Raw genomic sequence first — 13,344 nt, forward strand, 5'->3', positions numbered from 1 at the left:
TCACTATACACACAGGCATGTGTGAGTGGAAGTACGTATGTATCTTAGATGTTTACCGCTCTGAGCCCGTGGTACAGCAACTTTGTTGCCGGGAAACCCAACGAAGTGGCTGTATCGTGGGTTCATCGGCTCATGTGGAAAAGAGTCTCGTCCTCTTTTAATCCAGCAGCCAGCAAAGGAACACGTAGTCGCCCGTTCACGTAAGTTCAACTTTTCAAAATTATTATCACATATATATCATTTATCATACGATGTGGCTGGTGCTTTAGCGCCTCTAGTACATCCCTGCAAAAACGCTCTCGTCACTCCACGTCATTTGACTAGTCATTTTACGGTCATAGGTTATATTCCTAGTCACATTTGCATGGGCGTGATCATGGTTCAACTATATACAGGTTTTGTGACCAAATTTTTGTAGGGATTTTATAATTTATTTTATGTCGGTAGATGTCGCCGAAGTAGTCCTAAAGATTTATTTTTTGGTTTGTGGTGAACTTTGTTTTCACGACAAGTGGCCTGCCACCACACGGAACGGTTCGAAACCTGGCTGAAAAGGTATTACAGAGTTGCACTTCCACCATTCAACATTATTTTTGACGTGTATTGTCGATAATGTTGAATTAGGTATTTTAAATCTCGACCAGATGAATGATTGGCCGAGATATGTAATACGCGACATGTGTGGCGTGTTGTGCTCGATATGTCGTGCGGCATGTAATGCGTGACGTGTAGTGCCTGACGTCAAACCCTGCAGATTTGGCGAGCAGAGGCCTCCTCGCTTCGGATCTAATCGACAATTCTTTGTGGTGGCAGGGACCTTCTTGGTTACAAGAAGACAACGAAAATTGGCCGACACAAGAAGAAAATTACAATACGAATATGGAGGAAAAGAGGGTGAAAGTTCATACAACTTCGGTCAAAAATAACTTTGATATTCTGGATAGGTTTTCCGATCTACCGAGGGCTTTGCGGGTTATATCCTATATTCTTTGGTTTTTCCAGAATACGCACCCAACAACTATAGCCTCTTTTAAAAGGGATTCTCATTCAATAGCTCCTGACGAAATAGAAAAAACAACACGAAGATTGATAACAATATGCCAGAGGCAACATTATCAAGAAGAGTACGCAAATTTGAAGTCAGGAAAACTAATAAATGGGAAGAGTGAGATTTTACCCCTGAACCCATATATAGATGACGAAGGCATCATTCGAACTGGGGGGCGGACTGGGGCATCGAAAGACATATCCCATAATGAAAGTCATCCCATTATTCTTCCTTATACCTGCAGGTTATCCAGACTTATAGTCCAATCCTCTCATGAGACCACCCTGCATGGAGGGAGCCAGCTGATGCTACGTCATATCCGCACTCAGTACTGGATCCCACGCGTTAAAGTCATGATAAGGGCGGTTATCCACAACTGTAAAGTCTGCACTATTTACAGGAAGCGGACGCAAACGCAACTTATGGGGATCCTTCCGAAAGAGCGCACCACCTTTACTAAGGCCTTCACTAACACTGGGGTAGATTTCGCGGGACCATTTGATATAAAATCCTACCGAGGGAGGGGATGTCGAATTTCAAAAGGATACGTTTGCCTGTTTGTCTGCTTTTCGACGAAAGCCATCCATCTAGAACCGACAAACGATCTTAGTACCGGCTCCTTCCTAGCTGCCTTCGCCAGATTCGTATCCAGACGAGGCTGTCCGAAAAACGTTTACTCCGACAATGGTACTAACTTTGTCGGAGCTTCTCGATCTTTACGATCCGAGTTTAAAGCATTTCTGCGTGAAGCAAGGGACGGAACGTTGACTAAATATAGCCATCACATTATAGAATGGCATTTTAAACCGCCAATACATGGAAGGTTTGTGGGAAGCGGGGGTAAAAATTTTAAGACCCACTTTAAAAAGATCGCGTCCGATCATAAATATACTCTCGAAGAGTTTACAACCCTCTTATGTCGAATTGAGGCCTGCCTCAACTCGAGACCTATAAGTCCCTCATCCAACGACCCTTCCGACCTGGAGCCGCTTACTCCAGGCCATTTTCTCGTAGGTGGGCATCTTTTAGCTCCACCTGAACTCGACTGTAGTGAAAACCCTGCCTGCATTGTAAACCGATGGCAAAAGATGAAAGCCCTTCATCAAACCTTTTGCAAAAGATGGAAATCGGAATATCTCATCGAAATCCAGAAACGGTATAAGTGGAAACATCCACAATCCAACGTAAAACCCGGGGACCTAGTGGTCATAAAGGAGGACAACCTACAACCAAACGAGTGGAGAATGGGGAGAATCGTCAACACTCACCCAGGTTCCGATAACCGTGTACGTGTTGTTGACGTCAATACAATTAAAGGACAGATTACGAGACCAATCGCGAAATTGGTACTACTTCCGCCCAACGACGAGGAAAATGAACTTTAATAGTCCACATTCCTCTAATCCAAATAACCCAGCTCTCGTTCCCCCGAACGAGGCCAACACATCCGATAACCCAGCTCTCGTTCCCCCGAACGAGGCCAACATACCCTAACGCAGATAAACTATCTGCCCCAGAATACAATTTAAGCAGCAAGTACACCCCCCAAAATCCATCGAAACTCTGTCAAATTACGCAGATATCGATTCTACAAAAAGGAATTTGGCTAATGTGCATGGAGATTTTCTTCGGTGTTCTAGAAATTCATAACAGCCGAAGAAAAGTTTCCTTGCGTATTGCGAAATCCCTCAAAGTTCTTTTCCTTTGCGTGTTTACCATATTTGGCATATTGCGGCCACAACTTAAATCGTTTAAGTTTGAGGGATCTTGCTTCTTTTGATTATATATTGTATTTAAAGTTATGTTTTTTAAAAGGACATAGAAACAAACTATCACTGACAAGCCCTTCATTATCCAGCTTAGCTTTATACCTAGTTGCTGTTCTAATAAAGCTGTTATATAAGTTTGAAATGCAATGTCGTCTACCGGAACAGGAAAGACCTTTACGTAAGGAATTAGTTGAGTCATTTGAAAAGAAATTAGACGAAAAACAAAATATTGAAAACCATTCCCAAGAGTGCAGTAAGTCCAGCAAAAATTAAGCCTAAGACTTCACCACATAGGTTAACCCCAACAACGCGCAAAGCCACTCCTATAGAACGCAAGATCGCTCCTCCAACCGTACACAACAGTTACACATTAAAGCCCTAAAATTATATTTATTTGGATAAAAAGTGATGTGCGATTACATGCATTACTCATAAAAAATTCACTTTGTAAAAAATGATATGACACAGTCACTGAGGCATAAAGTCGCGTAGAACATATTCAGTAGTTTGGTGCAATTGTTTTAAAACCGATCTAACCAGGAAAGGTTTAAAAAAATATATGAGGATTCGGGTCTTATCAAATGTTAAGTAATTTTTACTATGGTATTGCTTGCCAAACACTGCCGAGGGGCGGCCCCGCTTAGAAAAATTTTCGTCTAATGGAACAAACTTGTTTCTAAAAAGTTGATGTTGCTTAGCACGGGGCGTGAACCCAGGATGTGGCAGGCGAAGCGCTACCATTACAAGCTCATAAGAGCCACATCAAATATACGTATTCTCTACAAGGAAAACATATACGCAAATTGTACAACAAAGCTTTAAACCGCCCACCGATTTTAAAGAGCATATGGCTACCCATACTGGAGAGGTGTTGTATACCTGTAGTTTCTGTCCACAAACATTTTAATCAAATGCACATATGCATTCACATCGTAAAAAAAAACATCCAAAAGAGTGGGCGGAATTATGCGAGTTAAAGAAAAGTTCGGCAATATCTGCGAAAGACGCTTTATCTTTTGAACAACAAAGAAGCTAATGTAAAGTTGCTCTGATTATTTTTTTTACGAATATAGGCGTAGGTATATATCTAATATATATATCAAATTGATTTGTAAAATACCTTATTTTATCCAAATGAACCGTCCATTGAATAAATAGTCGTTGTAATATAGACTCCTTAGCCCAATTTCGCTGCGCCTTGCTGCCATACGCCACCACCAAGAGTGTCGCTGTTAGCCGAACTGTTAAACTGCTTGTCCACAATTTTATCGTCCCTCTTAAGACCATACGAAATATAGCCAAAAATTGTGCTAACGTATAGGTTTATGATGGTGTATCGACAACTTAAAGGTCGTCAATGAAAATTTCCGTATAAGCTCTTTGAAACCTGCATTATTGTATGCAAACTTTCATGTTGTCAGCGCAATATTTCTCCCCCAATTGCGAAAGGTAACCTCATCAGAAAATTCTCATCAAATAAACTACCTAGTATGCCAGAAACGCTCGACAGCGCTTATGGCAACTGTACGAAAAATGATTTTATTTTTACAAGTCGAAAATGAGAATTTTATTCTTAGCCGCTTAAGTTACCAAACAACGTTGTACACATGTTATTTATGGAAGAATTTTTCATATAACTGCTCGAATATGCTTAAACTTTATCTTTATCTTCATATTTTCAATTGAATTACTCCCAATAAAAATATAATGCATAAGAACTAAAGGATGCTTTAACCGAATCGGATTCAGACTTCCAACCACAACTGTCTTATAAATTGGTTGAACGTGGAAAAATCGAGCAGAACAACGAATGATGTAAAATAGTCTAAAGATGTTCGTACATGTTTAGTCAAAAGCACAATAAATCGTTTAAACATAAATTAATTTCACTTGGCATGCAGTCTTGGTTAGAATAAGAGTAATGCATGAACGCGTTCCAAGCTCGAAACTTATTTGAGAGACATTCACACATATATCACTTAAACAATTCACCACGCTATAATCCTTGTCGTTTCTAACACTCCAACTGGACCAGTTCTAACTTGTTCTGTTTTTATTAACTAAGTATGCTTTTTTTTTACGTTGACGCACACGGAGCCAAAAAAATTTATCTCCTTTTCAACAAATTGGAAGGCAAATTCCGTGATTAGAGATTCATTTATTGCCTTCAAATTTAAAGGATTAAGGAATACGCACGCAAGGGACATGGATTTGAGTTTAGATGAATTTATTAAAACCAAAAATATTTCTGTACCCTCGGTTGTCAACAAAAAATTCAAAAATACGGAATATCCACGTAAATCATCATTGCCTCTGCGAAAAACTCTTAATAAGCCCATATTTAAGCCCTCATCTGCTGTGCATGTCTATTAACCAAACTCATAATATTACTATAGATAACCCGCGAGTCATTTGGCACATCTGTTGTTCCGCTCAGGAGGCAAGGCTTCAATGGTAATCCACACTTACTTGCAAAATAATAGGATTGTCCTACGCCATCTTGTGCCTCATTACTCACTGGAAGTTTAACTTTATACGTTTCAAGCATATTTCTGATTGTTGAGTTTTCATATATTTCGTCGAAAGCACCCGCGTGATATAGTCCATTTGTTCCTCCGCACGTGACGTTGAATGGAACTTGATTTCTTGCATTGCCAGATGTCCAGCACTATTTGCCATACAGAGATTTCGTTGGAATTCGTTAGCCACATTTTGCCATTGTTCATCAGTCTTTGGTAGTGACACAAATAGGTCCTTGAGTAATTCATATATGTTGAGGCATACATTAGCTTTCATTTTTAGTATCACAGGTTTCGAGCCACGGAGCAATATTCACGACATGAATGCACTTCACCCGTTGCCAAATACTTTAATGCTATTGCGATTCTCTCCTCGGCGCTAAACGATTTCTGTTTTCTATGTGGTTCATAGGAACTTATAACCGGCGATAAATTAGATACCTAAAATCGAAACTGTTTTTCAGTTATAGTGAAGAAACAATTAAAATGATATATCTCAATGCTACGAAGTGTACCTCTTGACGCAGGTTTTCTTTGCTCAGAAACTCAGTTTGGTTCTCTTTTCAACCATTCTCTTGTCCATTCAAGACGTCGTTTGCCATTTAATATGCCAGCCAAATCCAGTGCTGACATTTTCGGAAATGGTCCGACCTAAACTAGGTTGAGGCTTTGAAGAATATTGGGCCATCAAAACGCCAGCTTATATCAGGAAATTGTCGTACTAGCGCCGCTGCAGTAGTGGTGCGGTTAGTTTGGGCTGAGGTGACTACTCCCTCACCTCCGCCACTGACAACTTTATTATCCAGTTTCTTGTTGTTGTCCTTGTTGCTGCAACATGGTATAACATTCGCTAAAAGCTTTGGGAACTGCAGTTGCAGAAGCTACAGTTGTTGGGCGTATGTAAGTCTTTGCTGTTGCATTATCATCCGCACGATTGGTCACTTTGTCAGTAGCACACCTTTGTTAGTAGCACACCTTTCAATTGAATAGTACGTAAAGATATTGAAAACATAAACATAAATATAAGGTTAATATGGTCCCCCTATATTTTTTGAAAACGTCTACGTTATGGTGTTTAGGTGTGGTCAGCCATCTTCTGTAGTACAATTCAAGAAAGTTGATTTTTTCCTCAACCTGAAATGTCGAGCTACCGAACAACGAACAACACACAAGGCGACCATTAACAACAATATACGCACTAAAAAATGGCAGCAGCCAATGCAAACATATAAACACCGTCGGCTGATCGTCGATACTTGCTAATGTAGTTGTTGCTATTTTGTTGTCGATTCTATATATGGCCGATTATGATGCAGTTTGCATGTAGCAAAATGAAATTATTCCACAATATAGTGAGCTTAATTGAATCACTATTTTATTATACTAATTTCACCGGACACTGTTCTTGTACAACTTTTGTTAACACAACTTATGAAAGGGTAGGCAAACGATTTATTACATCTAATATGACGGATGTTTGCTCACATTTGTTATACAAATACTATTAGAATTCGTGGCCAAAACGATTTCGTTTTCGGATTTCTTGTTTTCATGGGAGTAGCTCATAGCGGAATTACCCATTAATAGATCTTTATGCACATACTTCAAGTCGTATTGGTTTATCGGTCTAAAGCGTGCCAAATCGGCATCGAACACAGGTCCACCTTCGCCAAGTTACCAATGTTCATTTAATTTGCAATTAAGTGCACCGCCGGTAGTAGCGTAGGAGGTATTTTAAGGTAACATGACTGTTCATTGCAATATTTTAACCTGAAAATGCAAAAGCAAAGTGATTAATGAAAAGAAATAAATAAGGTTAAAATTAACAAATTTTACTATACGAACGGTAACTATACTCACCGCGTGTTTTAAATCAATGACATTTTTTTTCCATTCAGGAAATGGAAAAGCGTAGCAGATGTAAAAATCTCTACATTTAATGCTTGACTGTCAATGATTATTGCAATACAAACGTAAGGCCTCATGCGCAAGCATCTCGCGCACTACACGTCAGGCACTACACGCCGCACTACACGTCACGCATTACATGCCGCACGACATATCGAGCACAACACGCCACACATGTCGCGTATTACATATCTCGGCCAATCATTCATCTGGTCGAGATTTAAAATACCTAATTCAACATTATCGACAATACACGTCAAAAATAATGTTGAATGGTGGAAGTGCAACTCTGTAATACCTTTTCAGCCAGGTTTCGAACCGTTCCGTGTGGTGGCAGGCCACTTGCCGTGAAAACAAAGTTCACCACAAACCAAAAAATAAATCTTTAGGACTACTTCGGCGACATCTACCGACATAAAATAAATTATAAAATCCCTACAAAAATTTTGTCACAGAACCTGTATATAGTTGGACCATGATCACGCCCATGCAAATGTGACTAGGAATATAACCTATGACCGTAAAATGACTAGTCAAATGACGTGGAGTGACGAGAGCGTTTTTGCAGGGATGTACTAGAGGCGCTAAAGCACCAGCCACATCGTATGGATGCGTGCTAAATCCGTTTTTTCTTCGTATTTACTTATGGCCCTTAATTTTTATTTCAATAAAATGTTTTTTTTTCTCTTGCGAAAATATATGAGAGATGATATTTTTTTGGCTTACGCCACCCAAACAACATTCCGCCAACCTCAATTCGGGCATGATCAATGATACCAATATTCTTTCAGATCATGACCCGTTACCAAACCTTATTGGCCAAGGCAGAGGGAGGCGCAAAGCGTTTCGACGTCGCGTGCAAGCTCTGCGGCAGGGACCATAGTCTCCGACTCTGTGCCGACTACAGGAAAAAATCCCCGGAGGAGAGGTTGCGGGCCGTGCTGCTGCACAAATACTGTCCCAATTGTCTGTCGCCCTTTCATCGCGTGGACAAGTGCAATAGCAAATATCGCTGCAAACGGTGCCAGCAGAAGCACCACACCACGCTCCATCTAGATGAGCGTCTTTCTGAACGCGATGATGCAATAACCATTGGCGACGACAGCCCGTCCGATGACACGTTGTCAATCCACCTAATGGGGCCGACAAAGTCCTGGGCTCAGCAGGTTGAAGAAGAAGAAATGGAGGAGAGAGCAAAGGCGGAGGAAGAAAAAGGCAAAACAGAGACAACAAGACCGTCAACGGTCAACCATGGCATGCGCAGTTTCCGGCCGCTGTTACAGCATGAGAGAACCGCGGCGAAAGCAAATAAACGTCGAAATGACCGTGACAACTGGCGGCACCGCGACATCGGACTCCAAGGTGGCACGACCGAGTCATCCAAACGCGGAAGACCTCAGCGGCGAAAGAAATCAACGCCATACACTTCTGACGCCCTAGATAAAAAGGCACTATCGCGTGGTACACCGGAAGGCTTCCGAACCGGCCGGCTACTCCCAGCCACTCCAGCGCCCATCATGCGGTCTTTCGTGCCCATTGCGCCGACGGCCATCGTACGCGTCGAATCGCGTGGGCACCTACATCTGGTTCGTGCCATCATTGATCCCTGCGCCGCCAGCACCATCGTCGATGCAGAGCTGGTACGCGATTTGCAGTTAGAGCGCCAAGGACCAGGGCAATGCACACTTATTCTGCGCGGCAAGTTTGGGTCAACGACTCATGTCACTACCCAAGCCGCCGTGGTCAACGGCCACTATCGGTTGAGTCCGCCATCCAATGTGGATCCAAAGGTTGCCGTTCCGTTCGAATTTATGCGGCTTGCAGATCCGCAGTTCTACCGCTCATCGCCAGTTCGTCTTACACTCGGCGCTGACCTATACGCCGAACTGATGGTGAGCGGAACGCCAGCAACAACAGTTGGCGGTCTCCTGACCCAACCAACCGTATTCGGGCTGGTAGTCTCAGGAGCCTGCCAAAAATATGAGTTGTTTCATAAAAATAAGTAATTACAGCACGGAATTTAAAACCACGTACGTGTATTTAATAACATCTTTTCTTTTTCTTCTCAGGACAACGAGACACGGAGTCCATCGTGCGACGTGCAGTTCTTGCAGTCCGCATCTGCACATCGACATAACGCCTTACTGGACGTGCGATCACGTGTCATTCCTTTTTTTTCCTTTTCATTTTTTTTCTTTGTTGCTTACGGCAAGGGGGTCGGTATGTTTAGGCCACAGGCCTAAATATATCTCCCCCCCTCGTAACATAACTTTCTTTGTTTATTTTCTTCGCTACTACCACCCGCATATTCTTGTGATCACTATACACACAGGCATGTGTGAGTTGTAGTACGTATGTATCTTAGATGTTTACCGCTGTGAGCCCGTGGTACAGCAACTTTGTTGCCGGGAAACCCAACGAAGTGGCTGTATCGTGGGTTCATCGGCTCATGTGGAAAAGAGTCTCGTCCTCTTTTAATCCAGCAGCCAGCAAAGGAACACGTAGTCGCCCGTTCACGTAAGTTCAACTTTTCAAAATTATTATCACATATATATCATTTTCCACAACATTTGTTAAACCTTTTCTTAACACTTGTTGTATTTATATAAATAAAAGCACTTTGTGAATTCTTTTTATTAATACGAAATCCTTTTGGTGTTTTTATTTTCTTCCCCCTCTTTCGCATTAACTATTATTTAACAAATTCGTGGGTGCGCGCCGTTGCCACCACGCATTTGTTCAGCTATTTTATCTCTAAAAACGTATTTTAAATTTTGTGTAAGCTTTCGGCAATTGAGGGCGAGCAGTTTAATAAGAGTTATAAATGAGTAATTTTATGTGCTTGTAAGCGTATGAGTCGTGGCACAGTGGCTGACGTACCCGACCAAACGCCCGGGGTTGCGGGTTCAACTCCCGCCAAGCATTCCCTTTTTTTAAATTTATAAATTATTATTATTAATGGACTGTATTGAGTTTATGGGGTTTTTGATTTAATGTATTCCATTTATTGAGTTGGGTAGTTTTAGTGTTATTGGTGTATTTAAGTCATGGGAGGATGCATAGCATCAGTACACCTTTATTTATTTATTTGTGTTTATTTTAAGGGATTCAGTTTATTAAGTTGGGTAGTTTTAGTGTTATTGGTGTGTTTAAGTCATGGGAGGATGCATAGCATCAGTACACCTTTTATTTATTTAATTTGGGGGCGAGCACTGGGGGCTCTGAGGCTTCGCTCTACTGAGCCACCTCATCCTCTATTTGAAGAACCCTTTAAAATGTGATATGGAGGCGAGCACGGGACGGCTCTGAGGTATTGGCACCCCATTTTCTACAAGAAAAACCTCTATTTATTTAATTTGGGGCGAGCGTTGGGCACTCTGATGTTTCGCTCTAATGAGCTACCTCATCTTCTATTTGAAGAACCCCTTCGAAGTGTGATATGGAGGCGAGAACTGGGCTCTGATGTATTAGCACACCATCCGAAGAACCTCTATTTATTTAATTTGGGGCGAGCGTTGGGCACTCTGAGGTTTCGCTCTAATGAGCCACCTCATCTTCTATTTGAAGAACCCCTTCAAAGGGTGATATGGAGGCGAGCACTGGGCTCTGATGTATTAGCACACCATCCGAAGAACATCAATTTAAATTAAAAAACTCAAACTATGTCTTTTGAATATTTCACTAACCAGTTGAGAATTACAAGCACACTCAATGGCTACTGAAACAAACGAACGAAAAATGTTCATAGTTTAAGTCGCTTAAACATACTCCCCCTTAGACGGCTTAGTCGTCTAATGAAACTTCCATACGAGCCAGTGATCCGGCTCGAAGGACCATGTGTAAGCTTTGGACAATTGAGGGCGAGCAGTTTAATAAGAGTTATAAATGAGTAATTTTATGTGCTTGTAAGCGTATGAGTCGTGGCACAGTGGCTGACGTACCCGACCAAACGCCCGGGGTTGCGGGTTCAACTCCCACCAAGCATTCCCTTTTTTTAAATTTATAAATTATTATTATTAATGGACTGTTTTGAGTTTATGGGGTTTTTGATTTAATGTATTCCATTTATTGAGTTGGGTAGTTTTAGTGTTATTGGTGTATTTAAGTCATGGGAGGATGCATAGCATCAGTACACCTTTATTTATTTATTTGTGTTTATTTTAAGGGATTCAGTTTATTAAGTTGGGTAGTTTTAGTGTTATTGGTGTGTTTAAGTCATGGGAGGATGCATAGCATCAGTACACCTTTTATTTATTTAATTTGGGGGCGAGCACTGGGGGCTCTGAGGCTTCGTTCTACTGAGCCACCTCATCCTCTATTTGAAGAACCCTTTAAAATGTGATATAGAGGCGAGCACGGGACGGCTCTGAGGTATTGGCACCCCATTTTCTACAAGAAAAACCTCTATTTATTTAATTTGGGGCGAGCGTTGGGCACTCTGAGGTTTCGCTCTAATGAGCTACCTCATCTTCTATTTGAAGAACCCCTTCAAAGTGTGATATGGAGGCGAGCACTGGGCTCTGATGTATTAGCACAACATCCGAAGAACCTCTATTTATTTAATTTGGGGCGAGCGTTGGGCAATCTGAGGTTTCGCTCTAATGAGCCACCTCATCTTCTATTTGAAGAACCCCTTCAAAGGGTGATATGGAGGCGAGCACTGGGCTCTGATGTATTAGCACACCATCCGAAGAACCTCGATTTTAATTAAAAAACTCAAACTATGTCTTTAGAATATTTCACTAACCAGTTGAGAATTACAAGCACACTCAATGGCTACTGAAACAAACGAACGAAAAATGTTCATAGTTTAAGTCGCTTAAACAAATTTAATATGACATGAGCGCGATTTTAACTTTTATACTCAGTTGAGCAGAGCTCACAGAGTATATTAACTTTGTTCGCATAACGGAAATCCGTAACCGCATAAACTAATCGATATAAATATATACTTCTATATATCAAAATTATCTGGGCGAAAAAAGAAATTTATTTAGCCATGTCCGTCCGTCCGTCCGTCCGTTCGTCTGTAAACACGATAACTTGAGTAAATATTGAAGTATCTTGATGAAATTTGGTATGTAGGTTCCTCGGCACTCATCTCAGAACGCTACTTAAAATGAACGAAATCGGACTATAAGCACGCCCACTTTTTCGATATTGAATATTTCGAAAAATCCAAAAAGTGCGATAATTCATTACCAAAGACGGATAAAGCGCTGAAACTTGGTAGGTGGCTTGACCTTATGATGTAGAATAGAAAATTAGTAAAGTTTTGGACAATAGGCGTGGCACCGCCCACGTTTGAAAGAAGGTAATTTGAAAGCTTTGCAAGCCGTAAGTTGGCAGTCGTTGAAGATAACATGGTGGAATTTGGCAGGAACGTTACTACTATTACTATATATGTGCTAAATAAAAATTAAAAAAATCGGATAAAGAACACGCCCACTTTAAAAAAAAATTTTTTTTTAAAGTCAAATGTTAACAAAAAATTGATTATCTTTACAGTATATAGGTAAATTATGTCAACATTCAACTCCAGTAATTATATGGTGCAACAAAATACAAAAATAAAAGAAAACTTCAAAATGGGAGTGGCTCCGCCCTTTTTCATTTAATTTGTATAGAATACGTTTAATGTCCTAAGTCGAACAAAAATTAACCAATCCTTGTGAAATTTGGTGGGAGCATAGAATTTATGGCTCTAATTGTTTCCTGTGAAAATGGGCGAAAGCGGTTGAAGCCACACCAAGTTTTTATACACAGTCGTCTGAGCAAAAGTCGATATATCTTTACTAAACTTAGTTCACGTTCTTATCTGAACTCACTTTATCTTGGCATAAAAAATGGCCGAAATCCGACTATGACCACGCCCACTTTTTCGATATCGAAAATTACGAAAAATGAAAAAAATGCCATAATTCTATACCAAATATGGAAAAGGGATGAAACATTGTAATTCGATTGGTTTATTGACGCAAAATATAACTTTAGAGAAAACTTTGTAAAATGGGTGTGACACCTCCCATATGAAGTAGAATAAAATAAAAAAGTTTTGCAGAGCGAAATCAAAAGCCCTTGGAATCTTAACAGGAATACT

The 13,344-nt window shown here is 40.7% G+C and overlaps 1 long non-coding RNA gene across 1 annotated transcript; it reads right to left on the reverse strand.

Annotated features, from left to right (window-relative positions):
- Positions 1-4,340: 4,340 nt before the first annotated feature.
- Positions 4,341-7,101, reverse strand: LOC137240149 (uncharacterized). The gene is made up of 2 exons (XR_010949613.1): positions 5,852-7,101; positions 4,341-5,789 (listed from the first exon to the last, which is right to left on the reverse strand). It is a non-coding gene; the product is annotated as an uncharacterized lncRNA (long non-coding RNA).
- Between the last annotated feature and the right edge of the window lie 6,243 nt (positions 7,102-13,344).

The sequence above is a fragment of the Eurosta solidaginis genome, chromosome 1, assembly GCF_040869045.1.
Source record: "Eurosta solidaginis isolate ZX-2024a chromosome 1, ASM4086904v1, whole genome shotgun sequence".
Classification (NCBI taxonomy): Eukaryota; Metazoa; Arthropoda; class Insecta; order Diptera; family Tephritidae; genus Eurosta; species Eurosta solidaginis.